This window comes from Microplitis mediator, chromosome 10 (assembly GCF_029852145.1).
Source record: "Microplitis mediator isolate UGA2020A chromosome 10, iyMicMedi2.1, whole genome shotgun sequence".
Lineage (NCBI taxonomy): Eukaryota > Metazoa > Arthropoda > Insecta > Hymenoptera > Braconidae > Microplitis > Microplitis mediator.
In genome coordinates, this window is record NC_079978.1 from 19451794 (window position 1) to 19457098 (window position 5305).

Consider the following 5305-nt stretch of genomic DNA (forward strand, 5'->3'; position numbering starts at 1 on the left):
TATTTGTTGTAAACAATTGTATAAGTTGAGTGATAATGGCATTGTAACAGAATATATTAATTTTTTTTTTTTTTTTTTTTCATTTTTTTTTCTAATAAGTTAAATTTTTTTTTTATTTTCATTGTGTGGTGGAAAATAATTTCTACAACCCACGTTTCTCTTAGGCTATAAAGGTTTTCTCCCAATCGAGTCATATGACTATTGTAGATTGAAACACACTTGGATATTGTTATATATTTAGCTGTGGCTTCAAATTATTTTTTAAATTCAAAGATAATTTCAATGATTGAAGTGCAAAGTGATAAATTTCTGGGAACAATATTTTTTATTAAACATTATGGTAAAAATAAATTATTTTATCTTTAGTATAAAGGGGAGGGGGGAAATGGGGTAAAGGAAATTCTTTTTGGGGACTTAAATACGTTAAACCATTTTTTTTTTATTTTTTTTTAATGATATTCAAAGTGAATAGATTCAAAAATTATTAAAAATCATGAAAATTGTAAATATTTTCAAGTTGACTATTAAAATACATCTGAAATAATTCAATACTGGGAATTCATTTATTGTAAATTGATAAGAAAAGAATTTAAATTGATTTCATACAATTTTTTTTACTCAAAACAAATTTTTTGAAAAAAGTAAAAAAAAAACTCAAAATAATGCTCGATCATATTTACAACAATAATTTTTGAATGCTTGAAGAACATTTAAAAAATTTAACTTTTTTTATAGAATTTTGCGAGTTCCCCCCTTTCCGGCCCGTATTGCCCCTCCCGCCCCTAAATTAAGTAGCGACAATACAACAGTAAACAGCATCGCACAAGAATTTTTTTTTAATTATGAATTATTTAAGTAAGGCAAGAGTGCGCACACTTTCCCCACATGATTCTATAAGTGGTATTACAAAAGTTTATGTTAGAAGAGGGGAAAGGGGTAAAATGAAGCACTCCCAATATTTTATAAAAAAAAGTTTGTTTTTGAAACATTCCAAAATTTATTTTGAAAATTTCAAAAATGAAAAATATTTCGTACTATATAAAAGGCGGAAAGTAGGAGGGGGGGGGGGTAACCCGTGTAAAAAAAATTCGTTTCAAAAAGATTCCAGAAAAGTTCCGCATGTGGAACTTCTAAACATGAGACAGATTAGAATTTCGAATACAACTTCATTGGAACGTTAGTAATTTTGATGGTAAAAAAAAAGTTTTAATGAGCAAATTTCGAGTAAAAAAATGACGTTTTTGGAACTTTATTTGAATTTTATGTAGACATTCCAAAGAAGTTCCAGAATCACCACTTTCGTTTTTTTTTATGTACTAAAAAAGGCGTTCCAAAAACTTTCCAAAATCACTTCTTTTGCATCTTTTGTAGACTAAAGACGTTCCAGAAACATGCCAAAAGTAGTTCAAAAATCACTACTTTTCAATTTTTTAGATAATAAAAAAAAAAAGCCCATAAAAAATTTCAAAAAAGTTCCAAGAACGTCCTTTTTTGACTCTAAATTTACTCATTAAAACTTTTCTTTTACCATCAAAATTACTAACGTTCCAAAAAAGTTCCACTTAAAGTTCTAATGTGTCTCATATTTAGAAGTTCCACATGCGCAACTTTTTTGAAACCTGTTTGGAACGAATTATTTTTACACGGGAATGCGTTGATAGATCTGTTAGATTAGAGGATGCGGGTTATAAAGTGATCCTAAATTGGTTACGTAATTAAAGTACATCCCCTAATAAATATATGTTACTTATAAGTAAAATTAATAATGAACAAATTCTCTTAAAATTCGGATGAATATTTGTACAGTGTCTCAATCGATAGCACATTAATTTTCGGCATACGACTAAACTTTTATTTCTTTTTCTTTTTTTTTTGCGGCTGATCGTAACCAATTATCGGTTATTCACACATGCCCATAAAACTACCTACCGAACCTCATATCTTTTTGTCTCTTTTCGACTATCCAAGCATTGCAACATAGTACTATATTTCAGGGGTTGTCGATTCCAGCTTGAATAGAATTGTGTAGACCGCAAATTTACACGATCAATAATTCGATCAATCTTGATCGATCTCGGTTAGCAGGGGCTGCAATTTCATGCGATACACGGAGAGATAATAGTTCTCTATTTACACTTCCTTTGATATATTGACCACATCTTTCATCGCTTTCCATTCACATTTAAATCTTTATTATTTACTCCGTGTTCAACCTAATATTAATAATGACCGTATTATCTTTTCGAATTCGGTTAGAGATTTTTTTCTTCTACTGAAAAATAATTTGGTCATTGTTCAATTTAGAAAATCATATTTATAGATTATAATTCAGATCGCCAAAGACCACAGAGGTAGTTACACCAAAAAAAATCGGTCTGTCAGTTGACCCTGCGGGCCAGCCCCAAAACTTCCCGCTGTTTTCGAGCTCGTTGAGCTCGAAAACATTATTGTGAATACATTTTTGAGCTCTTCGAGCTCGCAAATACTTTTGTATGCCATTGTTTTGTAAAAAACCATTTTTTAGCATTTCCTTCTCCCACGATATCTCGCGAACGAATTAACCGATTTTGATGGTTGAGGTGGCAATCGACGCGTTTTATCAAGTTCTGAAGCTGATCAAATTTTGAAATTGATTTATTTAGCCGTTTTTGAGAAATTTCAAAAAAACCAAGGAAAAAATTTTTTTTGAATTCTTTCGTCAACGGTTTCTCTTGAACGAATGAACCGATTTTGATGGTTGAGGTGGCATTCGACGCGGCTTATAGAGTTTTAGAGCTGATTAGATTTTGGAATCAATCCATTGAGCAAATTAAAAGTTATCCAAATAAAACATTTTCGAAAAAATTTTATTTTTGAAATATCTCTGAACGCACCCTACCGATTAAGTTCAAATTTTTACGGCCTCAAGACATTAACAAGCCGCGTCGAATGACACCTCAACGATCAAAATCGGTTCATCCGTTCAAGAGTTATGAATATTTACATACATACATACGTACGTACGTACGTACGTACACACATACATACACTCGGACATCATCGTGAAATTAGTCAGGATAGCTTCCTAGGACCTCGAAACGTCGACATCTGATGGAAATTCGATTTTCGTAAATCGGACCGAAACCAATAACTTCCCGAATTTTTGAAAATTTACAATTTTCTTAGCGGGAAGTTAAAAATCAACGAAAGAAAATTATAGTAATATACATACCGGTAAAATGGAAGTAGTGTTTGAAAACAATTTTCAGGATTTTGAAAATACAACAAATATATTGGGATGATAGAAAGATTTCATTTAGAAAGTATTAATCTGAAAAGAAGTTGACGATATGGACTTACAAAAATTTTAAAAAAATGAGAGCGATTTTGAGTTAAACCGTTCTACTCAGAAGGTATAATAATCACGAAATATACCGTTTGGGTAGAACTGCCAGAAGGCAAATAATTTACTTAATTGCAGGGATGATCCAAAATCACACGAACACATTTAAAGAAGTTAAAAAACTGGATAATCTTGAACAATTACTTTATAATAATACTCACTCGGAAGACAGACGATATTTAATTGAAAAAAGACGTCCACTGCGACTGAGTAATTTGAAAATAACAAAAATTTTTATTTTTATCAAAGAAAATGTGATAAATTATCTTCTTAATATCAAAATTATCTAAAATTTTTATTAATAATTGAATTAAAAAAAATGTTCCAATTTTTCCAAGTTTTAATTTTAAATTTTGAAATGTGAATAAACGATAATTTTAGTTATCACGATCAAAAGTTTAAATTTATAGCATTGATAACTTTTATATATCAAATTAGTTTTATTGTCTAGCATTATATTTAATTCTTTCAATATAATATCATTACTTAAGGTATCATATTGAGTCTTTCATATATGATCAAAAATTCTTAGAATGTTGACTATCAAAAGAGGCACTTGTCACTCTGTCGCATAATGGGAGAGTTTTCACGTCAGAAATGCTCTCGAGCTTAGAATATAAGACTTCTGAGATTTATATCTAACCAGGGACGACACAAGTGGCAGGGCGCCATCTAGTGGCGAGCACCGAACTACTCATGTTGCTATCGTCTGGTACCGGTGACTTCCCCTTTTTCTATATATAGTTTTTCTCCCAAGAAATTTTTCTCTTGTCTTGATCAACTTTTTTTTCTTAGTTAGAGCATACGAAAATTTTTGCGTTAAAAGATGGTACTTGTTCCGAGAATTTCAATTTTTTTTTGTTAATTAAGCAACGCACAGGCCATCGGACGTCGCTGTAAACAAACTTTTAATCCCGTTTTTCTACATATATATTGAAGTGAATCAATCCAAAAATATATTTGTCATATTCATAAGAATTTCTAGTTTTTATATATGCCCAACTTAAATGCATCCATTGCGTCATAAGAATAACAGAATCAATTTTACATGAGTGCATGAGGCTGTCTTGGCTTTTTGACACTGGAGCATCCTCAGCGCTTCGCGCTCGAGATACGCAATATATTGAGAGCGAAAAAAAATTGTTTTATTCTCAAATTAGTGTCACGTCTGGTCCTACGTCCCCTATGCAATATTCAAGATAAACTTGAAATCAATATTGTATAGACAAACGCTTAGCTACCATCATCAATTACTAATACCTGCATTGTTTATACACTATTACCCTCAATATGTACTAAATGTTATGTTCCTCTGACTTTAGTCTACAGATGAACCACAACAAATACCGGATAAACCTATCGTGTGATGTAATTGGTAAATATCGCCGATCGACGCTTATGATGTCAACATTTGTTGGAGTCGTAATAGTCAAACTATTACGCTGTGTAATTTATATATTATATATATATAGTTGTATATATCCACAGATGAATTCTATTCTCACCAACGTTCGATTGCAAGTAGAGTGACCTTTATGATTTTACAATGAATCAGTTCCGTACTCTCTCACAATATTTCAACCGCATGGTTACATCTGTAGCCAAAGTCATGTTGGTGATGAAACGAAGGATATTACATAGACATTTGCTATTTGTATATCAATGTATTTTAATGACCTCTTGAAAGTCATTACTGTGAGATTTAAATAAAATTTATTCATACAGATGTTAATTTTATTATTTTCAAAAACCAACTTTACTTTTACATTTTTATTTTAAATTATTTGTAGGGGAAGGGGAGCCAAAACGGGATACTTAACGAAAAATTTAGTTTTTAGGGACATAAATATCGTAAATTGGCTTCATTTTGATTCTATTTGAAATAAATATAATGAATTTTAGACTGCTATAAGAAAAAAATTT

General features: G+C 30.8%; 1 long non-coding RNA gene across 1 annotated transcript; it reads left to right on the top strand.

The window, feature by feature from the left end:
- Window positions 1–208: 208 nt before the first annotated feature.
- LOC130676020 (uncharacterized) lies at window positions 209–5062 on the top strand. Its single transcript, XR_008991372.1, has 3 exons — window positions 209–340; window positions 4705–4757; window positions 4871–5062. It is a non-coding gene; the product is annotated as an uncharacterized LOC130676020 (long non-coding RNA).
- Window positions 5063–5305: the final 243 nt, after the last annotated feature.